This window comes from Macaca mulatta, chromosome 13, assembly GCF_049350105.2.
Source record: "Macaca mulatta isolate MMU2019108-1 chromosome 13, T2T-MMU8v2.0, whole genome shotgun sequence".
NCBI lineage: Eukaryota > Metazoa > Chordata > Mammalia > Primates > Cercopithecidae > Macaca > Macaca mulatta.
Genome location: NC_133418.1, coordinates 69,159,572 through 69,178,603, shown reverse-complemented (window position 1 = coordinate 69,178,603; position 19,032 = coordinate 69,159,572). Strand labels below are relative to the sequence as shown.

At 41.5% G+C, this 19,032-nt stretch overlaps 2 pseudogenes; both read right to left on the bottom strand.

Moving 5' to 3' along the window:
- Positions 1-201: 201 nt before the first annotated feature.
- LOC114671979 (U6 spliceosomal RNA) lies at positions 202-293 on the bottom strand (annotated as a pseudogene).
- Positions 294-5,332: 5,039 nt separating this feature from the next.
- LOC114671988 (U6 spliceosomal RNA) lies at positions 5,333-5,431 on the bottom strand (annotated as a pseudogene).
- Positions 5,432-19,032: the final 13,601 nt, after the last annotated feature.

Genomic DNA, 19,032 nt, shown 5'->3' with positions numbered 1-19,032 from the left:
GGCAGTTTGGTAACACCGCTTCTTCTGCTGCTGCTTTAATAAGGTATATTTGACAAACTTGAATTGTATATATTTAAGGTCTACAACTTGATGTTTTGATACATGTGTGCATTGTGGAATAATCACCACAATCAAGCTAATTAACCATCACCTGACATAGTTATGTTTTTGTGTGTGTACATGATGAGAACACTTCAGATAAAATATATGGACTGCTTTGCAAATTTTCATGACATCCTTGTGCAAGGGCCTTGCTAATCTTCTCTGCATTGTTCCTATTTTATTTTATTTTATTTATTTATTTATTTTAAATTTTATTTTATTTTTGAGACAAGGTCTTGCTTTGTCGCCCAGGCTGGAGTGCAGTGGCGTGATCTTGGCTCACTGCAACCTCTTCCTCCTGTGTTCAAGCGATTCTCCTGCCTCGGTCTCCTGAGTAGCTGGGATCACACGCACGCACCACAATGCCCAGCTAATTTTTGTATTTTTAGTAGAGACGGGGTTTTGCCATGTTGGCCAGGCTAGTCTTGAACTCCTGACCTCAGGTGGTCCGCCTGCCTCGGCCTCCCAAAGTGTTGGGATTACAGGCGTGAGCCGTGGCGCCCAGCTTAGAATTCATGTTCTTGACCACTATGTGTATCTTATTAATAAAACCGAGGAAGCTAGCACAGTATAAACCAATCTTACCCATATATAAATGCAGTTTTCTAACTAGAGATATTAAAGAATTAAATGTAATACATAAGCAGAAAATGCATAAAAAAGAATTAAATGTAAAATCTCAAATAATAAAAAGAAGGAGAAACTATAAGTGAATATTCAGTCAATCTCAGGCTGAGAGAAAACTCTGTGAGAATACAGTTGTGCACTCCCCAGCTGCATCACTCACTTTAGCATATGCCCCCGACTTTAGCTGTGGCAGGAACCAGTTAAAAAAGGAAGTTGGCACTGTGTGCGTTTTTTTCTCAGGAATCACTCCTGGCTTGTCTGACTGTTTGAACTCTCTTTGCATTGCCTTCTCTGTCAGAACGATTAACTTTGAATTAGAGCTTTCTCTTTTTATTTATTTATTGCCCTGTCTGAATTTGGCATCCTGACCCTGGACTATTGGTCTCGGCATTACTGACCCAGAAACTCCATAGGAAACTGACCTGGTAATGATTCTCTTGGCCCCATTCACCACAGCCTCAGGCCCACTTCCAGCCCAGGGACTCAGGGCCCCCCATCTGCCTGAGGCGGGAGTATGTGGTCAAAAAAAGAATAGAAAACACACATCCAAGCAAACATAGGAAAAGATGGACAGGCTTGACTAAACGGTAAAGTGTAAAATGACTATTCTTCAAGATAACATACAATTCTATGATTCTATCCACACATATGTCCATGCATGCATATGATAATTGACTTCTCAACTGCTAGTACTATTTGCTCAATACTACTCATTTTTCCATAAATTTATGTTTTGAAAAATGTCAAACTTACAGGAAACTTTAAATAATAGTACAATGAGGCAAGGTGCAGTTGTTCACACCTGTAATCCCAGCACTTTAGGAGGCCCAGGTGGGAGGATAACTTGAGCTCAGGTGTTTGAGACCAGCCTAGACAACATAAGGAGACTGTCTCTACAAAAAATACAAAAATTAGCTGGGTGTGGTGGCAAATACCTATAGTCCCAGGTACTCGGGAGGCTGAGGGGGGAGGATTGCTTGAGCCCAGGAGGTTGAGGCTGCAGTGAGCCATCATTGTGGCACTGCACTCTAGCCTGGGTGACTACAAGACCCTGTCTCAAAAAAAATAAAAATAAAATTAAATTAAAATTAAAAAGAAGAAGAAGAAAAATAAATAGTACAATAGACACCTTTACATTCTTTACCAAGATTCAGCAATCAAGAATTGACTTTTCCCATCGGATTTTAATATTTATTGTTTCTTCCCAAAAATTCATGTGTATTTTGCATCATGTCACAGGCCATATTTCAGGGGTGCCATAACCACTCCTAGTTTTTTGTTTTTTTTTTTTTATAAAGACTCAGAAGGCTCAATATCAGGTTATATTCATGGCTAAGACTTACTACAGCAAAAAGTAGACAGCAAAAATTGCAGAAAGAAGATAGGCATTGGGTAAAATCCAGAGAGGTCAGATACACACTTTCAAGTTTTTTCCAACCAGAGCCACACAAGACATGCTTTCCTTCTAGCAGAATCTCTCTACCCAATGCAAGTCTCAGGGCCCAAGGCTTTTATGGAGGTCTGGTCACATGGGTACATTCTGCTACATGACCATCCTTGACAACTGAAACTCAGGGCTCTAGTAATGAAACCTGGCATGCATGATCAGTCTTGATGTCTGCACAAAGCAATTCTGACAAGCTAGTAGGACATGGTTCATTGCTTTAGGTGCATACAACAAAATCATCAACATTAGCATAAAGAGCCTTCCAAGGGCCACATACCTAGGGTTGACCAACAGTCAATCATGGGTCCAGGTTTCCTTGGAGATATGCAAGGACAGAGCAACCAGAATTGCTGTGTAAACCTCTCATATGATACCTTTGGTTTGTTACATTCCTGCCATTTGAATTGCCTTTTCCAGAAGCCTAGTTCAAATTCCACATTCTCTCCAGCACCTGCCCAAGGCCCTTCCTGGAGAAGCTACTTCCTAAACATATGCTCAGTGAAGGAACCTTGAGTGATGTCTTCACAGACCTATTCAACCCAGGGATCTCTTCCTTTTCAGTGAATTTTCCCCTTATTTTATAATTAGTCATATAATGCCTAGGAATAGCTCTTGTGTTATTATCTGATATTGTCATTTAATTTTTCAAGTTTATATTTTCTCCTTAACCACAGGCTAAACAACAATCATCTTTTAGGTCACTTTGTATATATTTTGCTGCTCCTAGAACAAAATATAACACTTAATAAATACTTATTGATGCTAATTGATAACTGGTTCAAAAACTACCCTCCTACAACTTAGTCTTTAATATATAAATAATAAAGAGCTGGGCACGGTGCCTCACACCTGTAATCCCAGCACTTTGGGAGGCTGAGGCGGGAGGATTGCTTGAGGCCAGTAATTTGAGACCTGCCTGGGCAACACGGTGAAACCCTGTCTCTACTAAAAATACAACAATTAGCCGGGCATGGTGGTGGGTGCCTATAATCCCAGCTACTTGAGGGACTGAGGCAGGAGGATCACTTGAGCCTTGGAAGTCGAGGTTGCAGTAAGCTGAGATCATGCCACTGCACTCCAGCCTGGGTAACAAAGTGAGACTCAGTCTCAAAAAACAAAACAAAACAAAAAAAGGGATAAAGAAAATGAGGCTGTTTTAACCCACCTAACATCTAGGTTTGACCATTGGGTGAAAGGAGTCATTGCAACAGTGGTGGTCTACTAAGTTGATTTATTGCTGCAAGAGAAGCCTGTACATCAGGTACTTCTCCATGCTCAAGTCCCTCGCTTGGGCAGTTCTACAAGCCATCAGGAGAGTGCTTGTAACTAATTAGAATGATGCCTCTCAATCTGTAGCATGCACTGGGAGCACCTGGAGGGCTTGTAGGACACAGATTTCTGGCCCAGCTCCCAGAGTTTCTGATTCAGTAGGTCTGGGGTGGGGCCAAATAACTTGCATTTTTAACAAGCTCCCAAGTGATACTGATTCTGCTGATCCCATACCATACTTTGAGTCGCAAGGTCCTAGTATATCATTCACACACACTCAACAGTGTATGTTTTCAGTACTCTAAGTGCAATTCTTAGCGATCGGCTAGGCCGTAGTAGAATTTTGACTTTATCACACACTGTTCCACCTTTATATGTCTTGTCTACTTACACACAGCCACTATTTTTCATCTAAGAATAGTAATTTTTTTTTTTTTTTTTGCTATAATGGCACTCCTCTTCAGAATATATTCAATGATGGAATTTCATGCCAGAAAATTGTTGTGTATCAATTATTATAACAGTTTCTGTTATAAAGAATTAAAATTGCAAAGGATACCATCTGTCCATTTTAAAATCCACACTGCTATAAATTAGTCATCATAATGTAATGGTCAAGTATCATACCACAATTTACTATTGTCTGATAGTGTTCTTGAAACTTGTTCTCTTTGTTCCTCTTTGAAGCTTTTTTTTTTTTTTTTTTTTTTTTTGAGACAGATTTCGCTCTTTTGCCCAGGCTGAGAGTTAAGTGGTGTGATCTTGGCTCGCCTGCAACCTCCACCCCCTGGGTTCAAGAGATTCTTCTGCCTGCAATCATGCCCATCTAATTTTTGTATTTTTGGTAGAGACAGCATTTCGCCATGTTGGCCAGACTGGTCTTGAACTCCTGATCTCAGGTGATCTGCCCGCCTTGGCCTCCCAAATTGCTGGGATTACAGTTGTGAGCCACCATGCCCAGTCTCTTAAAAGCTTTTTAATAACTGAGAGAAATGGAAAAATCATGGTGTCCACATTACATGTGGTCACTACTTGACCTGGCACTTTATATGTGACAGACACTATGTGGAGTGAGCTATTACCAGCAATCTGTTCATGCTACCCTCCAGTAGGCACAGCACACAGGCTATGTTCCAACTAGGCCATAGGTCTCCTCAAGAGCTAAACACTACATATGGCATTTGTTGAATCATTTTACTGTCCCCAAGACAGAGATATATTTATCAGGGGCATCATTCACCTGGAAAATCTCTGAGCTTCTTACCTATAGGTGGTGATTAAATGTGTAAACAAGCTGCTTTTCCTAGTCCCAAATTCACCCGATTATAATTAAGGAAATTCATTTTGGTTGCAATATTCACTACTATAGCATATTGGCGGCTTTTTCTGAATCAATGTTAGCCTACATTTGCTTATAAAAATCTTCAGGTTTCCATTTTAGTGGTATCGCTTGAGGAAAAAAATCCAGAAAATTCTGATGCCAGCTTTTCTACATGGTTCCATCTACTGAAAAATATAAAGTGGATCAAAGTTTATAAACTACTAAATCTTAATGCATAGAAGCTTGAATATTTCTTGTTTTTCATAACATCCAATTTAACACACATAAGCGAAAGATCCCAAGTATAGAAAGGCAGGAAAAAGAGAACAGGAAGGGCAGGCGGGGCTGTGGCAACTACAGTTTTGGGCAGTTTGGTAACACCGCTTCTGCTGCTGCTGCTTTAATAAGGTATAATTGACAAATTTGAATTGTATATATTTAAGGTGTACAACTTGATGTTTTGATACATGTGTGCATTGTGAAATAATCACCACAATCAAGCTAATTAACCATCACCTGACATAGTTATGTTTTTGTGTGTGTACGTGATGAGAACACTTCAGATAAAATATATGGACTGCTTTGCAAATTTTCATGACATCCTTGTGCAAGGGCCTTGGTAATCGTCTCTGCATTGTTCCTATTTTATTTGTTTATTTCAGACAAGGTCTCACTTTGTCACCCAGCCTGGAGTGCAGTAGTGCAATCTTGGCTCACTACAACCTCTTCCTCCTGGGTTCAAGTGATTCTCCTGCCTCAGTCTCCCAAGTAGCTGGGATAACAGGTGCACACCACCACACCCAGCTAATTTTTGTATTTTTAGTAGAAACGGGGTTTCACCATGTTGGCCAGGCTGGTCTCAAACTCCTGACCTCAGGTGATCTACCCGCCTCAGCCTCCCACAGTGCCGGGATTACAGTCGTGAGCCACCACATCCGGCCTGTTCCAATTTTAGTATATGTGCTTCCAAAGCAAACACCTTACCCTTCTTCTCACAACAGTACTCCCCAACCCACAAAACATAAGGTCAGCAACCCAGATTTAGACCGAACCTCAACTTCCTGGCCAGAGGAATTATCCAAGGATTATTATTAGGGCAGGTGACACAAGTTGAGAAAATCCAAGTTCTTCCCCAGCAGGTACTCGAGGGGCCCTTTGGCTCTGGGGTCACGGAGCCAGATGAAGTGAAGCCAGAGGGGCTTGCACACCTCATGAAAAGGCCTAGCAGAAATAGAAGAGAATGAGGCCAAAACCCAGAGAAATAGACCTGTGAGGATATACACACAAAGCAGAGGGACAGAGAAAAAGAGAATGAGAAGACCTTTCAATGTCCTTGAGTCCCGGGGTTCAGAGTAGCTACGGTCAGGGCCTTCCCTATTCTCCCCAGGAACATGAACCACTAAATGTTGTTTTTGCTTAAATTATTTTGAGTAAAATTTCTGCTCCTTGACTAATAGTAAGGCATATTACATTTTATCTGTTTCTGAGTAATGGCAACTATTTTTAAAATCAATCTTACTCCCACACCTAGGAGGAAAAAAAATACTGTCAGATATGAAATTAGGTTTAAACATTAATAGCTAAAGGTGTCTGAGATTTTTGTCTGGAATTCGCTAGTAAAAATGCTATTTTGAAGTGTATGTGTGTAAATTAATCCACACCCTGGGGACAATTATTTAACATTTTTAACACCCAGGTCAGGAGTCTACACCTGAGGCGGAGTGAATAACCAGACATCTAAGGGCCTTAATCTGTTGGCCACCCTCCAAAGGAGGCAGGTGTAGAACTTTAGATATCTCACTTTCTGAACCTGCACCATAGCGATGTTGCATTTTTTCATAGTGAAATGAGCAGTATTCAAGATATACTGCCAGATGCCTAGCAGCCTTTTTTTTTTTTTTTTTTTTTTTTTTTTTTTTTTGAGATAGAGCCTTGCTCTGTCATCCAGGCTGGAGTGCAGTGGTGTGATCTCGGCTCACTGCAACCTCCGCCTCCTGGGTTCAAGCGATTCTTGTGCCTCAGCCTCCTGAGTAGCTGGGATTACAGGCACACACCACCATGCCCAGCTAATTTTTATATTTTAGTAGAGACGGGGTTTCACTATGTTGGGCAGACTGGTCTCAAACTCATGACAAGTGATCCGCCCGTCTCGGCCTCCTAAAGTGCTGGGATTACAGGCATGACCCACCACACCTGGCCTAACAGCGTTTTAAGTAGCATCAAGGTCTAGAACTTGTTTACTTCCATGTTACCCTTCCTAATACTGTATTCTTTCACCTGAAGTGACTGGAAGGTTAGCTTGTCTTCTGTGAGAATAAAGTTGCTTTGACATCCAAGCGAATCTTCCATGCAAGGTATTTGTTAGAGTGCCAAGAAACGGGTATGGACTTCACTGACTTTATAGGAATCATTTGTACGACTGCTTTCTTTTGGCCTGTTTGTTAATACTGGTGTGTGGAAAATTTAGATCTGAGATTAGTTTTCATTATAATAAACCATAATAACAATGTTGTAGAAGAGGAAGCATGACTCCCTCCTATCTCTAATCTCTGAAAGTATTTTTACTATAGGAAATGGACAGTCCCTGAATGGACAAATTGGCTTAGGTCAAGTCTTAAGGGTGAGAGAAGCTGCTCAATGACCTCTTATGACCTAGATTCTCAAACACTCCCTGGGTTTTCATCCAGTCTGGTTTCCTATTCTTCCTTCTAGACTGACCCTTCTATGAGCTCTTCTTCTTGGTTCTAATCCAGTTAAGTTCCTGGAATTAGAGGCCATGTTTGCTTGCAGCCCACCTCTGGTTTTAGACTTAGGCCAACTCACAGCCACATTTGAATGCCACATAGCTCTATTCCTCCCCTATACTCCTAGGCCTGTTTCATTTTGCTTAAAGAAAGTGTTTATTTCTCATTTGCATGTGCAAAGTCTTTATTATTGTACATATTACTTGCAACTATCTGTCCGAAATTAGAGTATCTTGTACTTTAACATAAAGACAGAATGACAGAATTTTTTAAAGAGAGTAAAAGCACATTCCACGTATGTAAGTGAAGTTTTAAAAAGTCTTTAATTCAAAATAACATTTCACCATGTAATTTCTTAAGTTTCAGCCATAGGTATGTGTTCTTGAAGTACAGACCCTTTTTTTTTTTTTTTGAGAGGGAGTTTTGCTCTTGTTGCGCAGGCTGGAGTGTAATGGCATGATCTCAGCTCACTGCAACCTCTGCCTTCCGGGTTCAAGCGATTCTCCTGCCTCAGCCTCCCAAGTAGCTGGGATTATGGGCATGCCCCACCACACCCAGTTAATTTTTTGTATTTTTAGTAGAGACAGGGGTTTACCATGTTGGCCAGGCTGGTCTCGAACTCCAGACCTCAGGTGATCCACCCACCTTGGCCTCCCAAAGTATTGGGATTACAGGCATGAGCCATTGTGCCCAGCTGAGACTTTTCTTTTTAAGAGGCAAGCTAGTTTATTGATATAGTAGTTCCTGTCTAATTCTTAGACACTCAATTTAAGAGATTGAAAAGAATGGAAAGATAGTTCCAGCCCCATCAGGAAAACTATATTTGTGAGAAGCTAAAAATGGGTTCATTTTTATTATTGGCCTGAAGAAAAAATACACAAGGAACCAACAAGGAATTAAACTAAGCTGCCCCCAAAGGAATGGAGAAGAGGGTTTGATTTTAGCAGAGACCTGTGTCCCACTTACAAACGATGTGTGGATGAAGAAATGCCTACATGGGGTATATAGCCACTGGTGCGGTGGCTCACACCTGTAATTCCAACACTTTGAGAGGCCGAGGTGGGTGGATCACAAGGTCAGGAGTTCGAGACCAGCCTGTCTAACATGGTGAAACCCTGTATCTACTAAAAAATACAAAAATTAGCCAGGCATGGTGGCGGGCGCCTGTAATCCTAGCTACTTAGGGGGCTGAGATGAGAGAATTGCTTAAACCTGGGAGGTGGAGGTTGTAGTGAGCCAAGATCGCCCCACTGCACTCCAGCCTGAGCAAGAGAGCAAGACTCCGTCTCAAAAAAAAAAAAAAAAAAAAAAAAGTCTACATGGGATCCCAAAGTGAGTGGACGCTAGGCATTGTGGCTTGGGAGCACTGGGAGAGTTGCCCAAGCTTGGTATGGAGAGAGTGGAACCACCTGCTTTCAAATGACCATGAAGTGGCAACAATGGCCTGAAGACCAGGGTTCTTCCCTGAATATTCTGGAGTGTGTAAACTTCCCTTTCACCATTCCATCATTACTCCAAGATTGTGGTAATATGTATTGCACATCTGTGTTATGGAGTAAGTTCACACCTATCACAAGTAAATACACAATTTTTAAAATCTAGATTAAGCTATTTACAATATATCTAAACCAATAATGACTACTTGAGGATATTCTCTTTAAATAATATTCATTACAGAAGGCTGAGTCTACATGAGGCAGATGCGCACTTTGCCTACTATATCAGCATTTCCTAAGCAGCCTGCTTGGTGCTAGCTCACAGATATTGACTGCCCTCGGTCCTTGAGACAGTTGGTTGCTTTGGGTGATTATCTTCAGCTGTAAGCAGCCTCTTCCTCTTGCCCCAGTGAAACCGCCTTTGCAAAATTATGACTGAGACAGTGAAAGAGGTCCAACTTAAACGACTCCATCTTGCCTCTAACCTCCAAGCTGTGCTTGTTCATTCCTGGATACAGGCTGAATTAACTTTGAGAGGAACTTAGTTTATCTTTTAAAACAAAGACGATAGTAGCCTTTTCCCAGGACAAACTTCCTTCTTGCCTGGGGATTGTACTACTAACATTAGCCACAAAATTTAAAATTATGGTTTAGGAGTCACGTAGCTGGAGGCTACAAGATTCTGACCCTCCCTAAACTGCTCCTAAGATCAGTGCTTGAGGTGTTTTGCAGACTCTACCCTGGATGGATCTACCAGCACCACCCGGATCGAGAAACCGGCCATCTGATCTTGTGACTCCCCCCACCCAAGAACTGACTCAGCACAAGAACACAGGGACGCCCCATGATTTCACCTACGACCCAACCAATAAGCACTCCCCAACTCACTGCCCCTCCCCTCCCACCAAACTGTCTTGAAAAACTTTGATCCCCAAATGTTCCGGGAGACTGATTTGAGTAATAGTAAAACCCCAGTCTCCTGCTCAGCTGGCTCTGCATTAATTATTCTTTCTGTATTGTGATTCCCCTGTCTCGAGAAATCTCTGCTCTGTCTAGGCAGCAGGATAAGGTGAACCCATTGGGTGGTTACAAATTGGGTAAAGTCAACCCACTGGGCAGTTACACCAGTGTGCTATACAACTACTGTATTATCATTTCTGTGTGTGCCGTTTGTGTTGGAAGCACTGGTTCATATATCTGTAACAGTTTAGTGCAAGAGGCAAAATGTTCCTTTAGCTGCATCTCTCCTACTGACAAAACAAATTTAAACAGTAACTGCCTGCATTCAAGAAATACTTTATCAGATGTAAGCCAGAGTTAAAGCAAGATTTAGCCTAGGAGACTCAGAGACTTGGTACAGTTTCTGGATAGCTCTTCTATTCAGAAGTAAAGATGTTAGATACATTTTTGGAAACAGTTTTGTTCTAGTTCTACAGTCATAGGAAAGTGGAGACTAATGGCTGAACAGAACTAAAATTCAGAAACAGCAGAAATAAAATTTAAGAATTGAGTTCAACCATTCTTTCCTCCCAGGGAGGTCAAACCTACCATAGGGTATCTGATTCACTCAGGGATTCTATCTGAAGTTCAAGTTCTTTCATTCATTCATCTGAAGTGTCCCGATTCAAGAAGGTCAGGCTTTCTGCACTTTCTGTTCCCCTGCAATTTGCGAGCCAGCAGTACTAGGGCAGTGATTTTTTTTTTTTTTTTACTCTGGCTGCATGCACATTGAAAGTACTTAGAGATTTTTTTCCCCCTAACAATCTGTGCCTGGGTCTTACCCTAAACCAGTGATTCTGAAATGTGGTTCCCAGACCAGCAGCCTCAGCACTGCCTGGTAACTTACTAGAAACGTGGATGTTGGCCCCCACCCCAGCTCTACTGAATCAGAAATTCTGAGGTTGGTGCCCAGCAACCAGGTGATTTTGATGCAACCTAAATTTAAGAACACTTGACCTAGACTAATTAAATCAGAATCTCTAAAGTGAAGCCTGAGAAAATGATCATTTCAAGTGATTCTAATGTACAGCCAGAGTTGAGACCATAGCCTTGGACAAGTGGAAAGCCCTGGGAACTCAGTAGAATTCCTGGTCTGTCAAGTCTCCATTTTTTTTTTTTTTTTTTTTTTTTTTTTGAGACGGAGTCTCGCTCTGTGGCCCAGGCTGGAGTGCAGTGGCGCGATCTTGGCTCACTGCGAGCTCCGCCTCCCAGGTTCACGCCATTCTCCTGCCTCAGCCTCCCGAGTAGCTGGGACTACAGGCGCCCGCCACCTCGCCCGGCTAGTTTTTTGTATTTTTTTTTAGTAGAGACGGGGTTTCACCGTGTTCGCCAGGATGGTCTCGATCTCCTGACCGCGTGATCCGCCCGTCTCGGCCTCCCAAAGTGCTGGGATTACAGGCTTGAGCCACCGCGCCCGGCCTAAGTCTCCATTTTTCACATCAGACCACGCTCCTCACTTCCTGATGCAGGTCCCTTTCCAGGTAAGATTATCAGTAACTCTTTCAGCAGAATTTAGAGTTGACTCCTGAATTTATTTCTGGCCTTGGGCAGATTTCACGTGTTACATCCTTGCCTAAACTGATTACTCACTTGTAAACACCTGTGGAAGTGAACTGCCAGGTTCCACAGCATTTGTTCTCTAAAGCCTTGTAAGAAATGAGAGATGCATTACAAAAGGAAAGTAGAAGGAATGAGGGCTCTTACATTTTAGAGCACAAGTTCTCAATCTTCGCTGTATATTAGAATCACCTTTTAAAAACTCCCATTACAGACCATATACCAGACCAATTAAATACAATATTGTGGGATAGGGTCCAGAAATCAATATTTCTTAAAGCTCCTGAGGTGAGTAAAATTGGCCAAGAATTTCACTCTAGCAGGAGAAACTTGACTAAGAGGTTGGTCTTGAACAAGAGATAGGGAGACTGACAGGAGGAAGAAAAGCTTCTCAGTGCCAGTGAGGAATTGGTATTCACGTGCACACATTCATCCTGTAACCTTTTTAAAAAATACTTTCTTCTCTAACCTTAACACAGAACTAGATGGGCCCCTTTCATACACTCTTAGGTTGCATGAGAGAGGGAGGGAAAGATAAGGAATAGATGAAGCAAGTCTAATGAACCCTTGAAAATTGCTCATCTTGATGATAAGTATGTAGGAGTGTATCATGCTATTCACTTTTGTGTATATTTGAAAATTTCTAGTAAAAAAATTCAACTAATTTTTTTCAGAAGTGGGGACATTATTAGCAACTTATAGAAATAAAAAGGATTATAAGACTACTATGAAAAATTGTACACCAATACATTGGATAACTTTAACTTGTAGCTTGAAAGTAGGGTAAATAGGGGTCCATTCCAAGATGGCCAAATAGGAACAGCTCCAGTCTGCAGCTCCCAGCGTGATCATCGCAGAAGATGGGCGATTTCTGCATTTCCAACTGAGGTACCTGGTTCATCTCATTGGGACTGGTTGGACAGTGGGTGCAGCCCCCAGAGGGCGAGCTGAAGCAGGGCGGGGCATGGCCTCACCCGGGAAGTGCAAGGGGTCAGGGGATTTCCCTTTCCTAGCCAAGGGAAGCCATGACAGACTGGACCTGGAAAATCGGGACATGCCACCCAAATCCTGTGCTTTTCCAACGGTCTTAGCAAATGGCACACCAGGAGATTATATCCTGCACCTGGCTCTGCAGGTCCCATGCCCCTGGAGCCTTGCTCACTGCTAGTGCAGCAGTCTGAGATCAAACTGTGAGGCGGCAGCCTGGCTCAGGGAGGGGTGTCCACCATTGCTTAGGCATGAGTAGGGACACAAAGTGGCCAGGAAGCTCGAACTGGGAGGAGTCCACCGCAGCTCAACGAGGCCTGCCTGCCTCTGTAGACTCCACCTCTGGGGGCAGGGCATAGCTGAACAAAAGGTAGCAGAAACTTCTGTAGACTTAAACATCCCGGTCTGACAGCTCTGAAGAGAGCAGTGGTTCTCCCAGCATGGTGTTTGAGCTCTGAGAATGGGCACACTGCCTCCCCAAGTGGGTACCTGACCTCCATGTAGCCTAACTGGGAGACACCTCCCAGTAGGGGCCGATTGACACCTCATACAGCTGGGTGCCCCTCTGAGACGAAGCTTCCAGAGGAAGGATGAGGCAGCAATATATTTGCTGTTCTGCAGCCTCTGCTGGTGATACCCAGGCAAACAGGGTCTGGACTGGACCTCCAGCAAACTCCAACAGACCTGCAACTGAGGGACCTGTTAGAAGGGAAACTAACAAACAGAAAGGAATAGCATCCACATCAACAGAAAAGACATCCACACCAAAATCCCATCTGTAGGTCACCATCAGCAAAGACCAAAGGTAGATAAAACCACAAAGATGAGGAGAAACCAGAGCAGAAAAGCTGAAAATTCTAAAAACCAGAGCACCTCTTCTTCTCCAAAGGATCACAGCTCCTCGCCAGCAACAGAACAAAGCTGGACAGAGAATGACTTTGATGAGTTGACAGAAGTAGGCTTCAGAAGGTCGGTAATAACAAACTTCTCCAAGCTAAAAGAGGATGTTCAAAGCCATTGCAAGGAAGCTAAAAACCTGGAAAAAAGATTAGACAAATGGCTAACTAGAATAAACAGCACAGAGAAGACCTTAAATGACCTGATAGGGCTGAAAACCATGGCACGAGAACTATGTGATGTATGCACAAGCTTCAGTAGTCAATTCGATCAAGTGGAAGAAAGGGTATCAGTGATTGAAGATCAAATGAATGAAATGAAGCAAGAAGAGAAGTTTAGAGAAAAAAGAGTAAAAAGAAATGAACAAAGCCTCCAAGAAATATGGGACTATGTCAAAAGACCAAATCTACGTTTGACTGGTGTACCTGAAAGTGATGGGGAGAATGGAACCAAGCTGGAAAACACTCTTCGGGATATTATCCAGAAGAACTTCCCCAGCCTAGCAAGGCAGGCCAACATTCAAATTCAGGAAACACAGAGAACACCACAAAGACGCTCTCGAGAACAGCAACCTCAGGACACATAATTGTCAGATTTGCCAAGGTTGAAATGAAGGGAAAAATGTTAAGGGCAGCCAAAGAGAAAGGTCGGGTTACCCACAAAGGGAAGCCCTCAGACTAACAGCAGATCTCTCGGCAGAAACTCTACAAGCCAGAAGAGAGTGGGGGCCAATGTTCAACATTCTCAAAGAAAAGAATTTTCAACCCAGACTTTCATATCCAGTCAAACTAAGCTTCATAAATGAAGGAGAAATAAAATCCTTTGCAGACAAGCAAATGCTGAGAAATTCCGTCACCACCAGGCCTGCCTTACAAGAGCTCCTGAAGGAAGCATTAAACATGGAAAGGAACAACTTGTAACAGCCACTGCAAAAATATGCCAAATTGTAAAGACCATGGATGCTAGGAAGAAACTACATCAACTAACGGGCAAAACAATCAGCTAACATCATAATGACAGGATCAAATTCACACATAACAATATTAACCTTAAATGTAAATGTTCTAAATGCTCCAATTAAAAGACACAGACTGGCAAATTGGATAAAGAGTCAAGAACCACAAGGGTGCTGTATTCAGGAGAGCCATCTCACGTGCAGAGACACACATAGGCTCAAAATAAAGGGATGGAGGAAGATCTACCAAGCAAATGGAAAGCAAAAAAAAGCAGGGGTTGCAATCCTAGTCTCTGATAAAACAGACTTTAAACCAACAAAGATCAAAAGAGACAAAGAAGGCCATTACATGATGGTAAAGGGATCAATTCAACAACAAGAGCTAACTATCCTAAATATACATGCACCCAATACAGGAGCACCCAGATTCATAAAGCAAATCCTTAGAGACCTACAAAGAGACTTAGACTCCCACACAATAATAATGGGAGACTTTAACATCCCACTGTCAATATTAGACAGATCAACAAGACAGAAGGTTAACAAGGATATCCAGGACTTGAACTCAGCTCTGCACCAAGTGGACCTAATAGACATCTACAGAATTCCCAACCCAAAATCAACAGAACATACATTCTTCTCAGCACCACATCACACTTATTTTAAAATTGACCACATAATTGGAAGTAAAGCACTCCTCAGCAAATGTAAAAGAACAGAAATCGCAACAAACTGTCTCTCAGGCCACAGTGCAATCAAATTAGAACTCGGGATTAAGAAACTCACTCAAACCCACACAACTACACGGAAACTGAACAACCTGCTCCTGAATGACTACTGGGTAAATAACGAAATGAAGGCAGAAATAAAAATGTTGTTTGAAACCAATGAGAATAAAGACACAATGTACCAGAATCTCTGGGACACATTTAAAGCAGTGTGTAGACGGAAATTCATAGCACTAAATGCCCATAAGAGAGAGTAGGAAAAATCTAAAATCGACACCCTAACATCACAATTAAAAGAACTAGAGAAGCAAGAGCAAACAAATTCAAAAGCTAGCAGAAGGCAAGAAATAACTAAGATCAGAGCAGAACTGAAGGAGATAAGAGACACAAAAAACCCTTCAAAAAAATCAATGAATCCAGGAGCTGGTTTTTTTTTTTGAAAAGATCAACAAAATCAGTAGACTGCTAGCAAGACTAATAAAGAAGAAAAGAGAGAAGAATCTAATAGGTGCAATAAGAAATGATAAAGGAGATATCACCACCAATCCCACAGAAATAAAAACTACCATCAGAGAATACTATAAACACCTCTATGCAAATCAACTAGAAAATCTAGAAGAAATGGATAAATTCCTGGACACATACACCCTCCCAAGACTAAACCAGAAAGAAGCTGAATCCCTGAATAGACCAATAACAGACCCTGAAATTGAGGCAAGAATTAATAGCCTACCAACCAAAAAAATTCCAGGACCAGACGGATTCACAGCCGAATTCTACCAGAGGTACAAAGAGGAGCTGGTACCATTCCTTCTGAAACTATTCTAATCAATAGAAAAAGTGTGAATCCTCCGTAATTCATTTATGAGGCCAACATAATCCTGATACCAAAGCCTGGCAGAGACACAACAACAAAAGAGAATTTTAGACCAATATCCCTGATGAACATCAATGCGACAATCCTCAGTAAAATACTGGCAAACCAAATCCAGCAACACATCAAAATCTTATCCACCACGATCAAGCGGGTTTCATCCCTGGGATGCAAGGCTGGTTCAATGTACGCAAATCAACAAATGTAATCCATTACATAAACAGAACCAAAGACAAAAACCACATGATTATCTCAATAGATGCAGAAAAGACCTTGGACAAAATTCAACCGCACTTCGTGCTAAAAACTCTCAATAAACTAGGTATTGAAGGAACATATCTCAAAATAATAAGAGCTATTTATGACAAATCCACAGCCAATATCATACTGAATGGGCAAAAACTGGAAGCATTCCCTTTGAAAACTGGCACAAGACAGGGATGCCCTCTCTTACCACTCCTATTCAACATAGTGTTGGAAGTTCTGGGCGGGGCAATCAGGCAAAAGGAAGAAATAAAGGTATTCAATTAGGAAAAGAAGAAGTCAAATTGTCCCTGTTTGCAGATGACATGATTGTACATTTAGAAAACCCCATCATCTCAGCCCAAAATCTCTTTAAGCTGATAAACAACTTTAGCAAAGTCTCAGGATACAAAATCAATATGTGAAAACCACAAGCATTTCTACACACCAGTAACAGACAAACAGCCAGATCATGAGTGAACGTACAAGGCATGTGAAGGACCTCTTCAAGGAGAACTACAAACCACTGCTCAATGAAATAAAAGAGGACACAAACAAATGGAAGAACATTCCATGCTCACGGATAGGAAGAATCAATATTGTGAAAATGGCCATACTGCCCAAGGTAATTTATAGATTCAATGCCATCTCCATCAAGCTACCAATGACTTTCTTCACAGAATTGGGAAAAACTACTTTAAAGTTCATATGGAACCAAAAAAGAGTGTGCATTGCCGAGCCAATCCTAAGCAAAAAGAACAAAGCTAGAGGCATCATGCTACCTGACTTCAAACTATACTACAAGGCTGCAGTAACCAAAACAGCATGGTACTGGTACCAAAACAGAGAGATAGACCAATGAAACAGAACAGAGGCCTCAGAAATAACACCACACATCTACAACCATCTGATCTTTGATAAACCTGACTAAAACAAGAAATGGGGAAAGGATTCCCTATTTAATAAATGGTGCTGGGAAAACTGGCTAGCCATATGTAGAAAGCTGAAACTGGATCCCTTCTTTACACCTTATACAAAAATTAATTCAAAATGGATTAAAGACTTAAATGTTAGACCTAAAACCATAAAAATCCTAGAAGAAAACCTAGGCAATACCATTCAGGACATAGGCATGGGCAAGGACTTCATGACTGAAACATCAAAAGCAATGGCAACAAAAGCCAAAATTGACAAATGGGATTTAATTAAACTAAAGAGCTTCTGCACAGCAAAAGAAACTACCATCAGAGTGAACAGGCAACCTACAGAATGGGAGAAAATTTTTGCAAACTACCCATCTGACAAAGGGCTAATATCCATAATCTACAAAATAACTTACACAAATTTACAAGAAAAAAAATCAAACAACCCCATGAAAAAGTGGGCAAAGGATATGAACAGATACTTCTCAAAAGAAGACATTTATGCAGCCAACAGACACATGAAACAATGCTCATCATCACTGGTCATCAGAGAAATACAAATCAAAACCACAATGAGATACCATCTCACACCAGTTAGAATGGCAATCATTAAAAAGTCAGGAAACAACAGGTGCTGGAGAAGATGTGGAGAAATAGGAATGCTTTTACACAGTTGGGGGGAGTGTAAACTAGTTCAAGCATTGTGGAAGACAGTGTGGCGATTCCTCGAGGATCTAGAAGTAGAAATACCATTTGACCCAGCAATCCCATTACTGGGTATATACACAAAGGATTATAAATCATGCTACTATAAAGACGCATGCACCATATGTTTATTGCAGCATTATTCACAATAGCAAAGACTTGGAACCAACCCAAATGTCCATCAATGATAGACTGGATTAAGAAAATGTGGCACATATACACCATGGAATACTATGCAGTCATACACAAAAAAGGATGAGTTCATGTCCTTTGTAGGGACATGGATGAAGCTGGGAACCATCATTCTGAGCAAACTACTGCAAGGACAGAAAACCAAACACTGCGTGTTCTCACTCATAGGTGGGAATTGAACAATGAGAACACTTGGACACAGGGCAGGGAACATCATACACCGGGGCCTGGCGCTGGGTAGGTGTATGGCAGAGGGATAGCATTAGGAGAAATACCTAATGTAAATTATGAGTTAATGGGTGCAGCAAACCAACATGGCACATGTATACATATACGTAACAAACCTGCACATTGTGCACATGTACCCTAGGACTTAAAGTATAATAAAAAATACAAAATAAATAAATAATAATAAAAAAAGAAAATAGGGTAAATAGGCCGGATGCGGTGGCTCAAGCCTGTAATCCCAACACTTTAGGAGGCCAAGGCCATTGGATCACCTGAGGTCAGGAGTTCGAGACCAGCCTGTCCAACATGGTGAAACCCTGTCTCTACTAAAAATACAAAACTTTAGCCAGGCATGGTGGTGGGTTCCTGTAATCCCAACTACTCTGGAGGCTGAGGCAGCAGAATTGCTTGAGCCCAGGATGCAGAGGTTGCAGTAAGCTGAGATCGCACCATTGCACTCCAGCTTGGGCAACAAGAGTGAAATTCCATCTCAAAAAAAAAAAAAGAAAGAAAGAAAGAAAGAAGGGTAAAAAATTTTTTTTAAAAAGCAGATTGGATAACCTACAGGAAATGGACAAATTCCTAGAGACATGCAGACTGCCAAAACTGACTCAAGAAGGAACAGAAAATCTAAATAGACCTAACAGAAGGAGATTGAATCGGTAATTCTCAAACTCTTCCAAAAAAATAGAAGAAGAGGGAACACCTAACAACTCATTCTATGAGGCAAGCACTACTTGATATAAAAGACAGATAACAACATCACAAGAAAACTGCAAATCAATATCCCTTCTGATT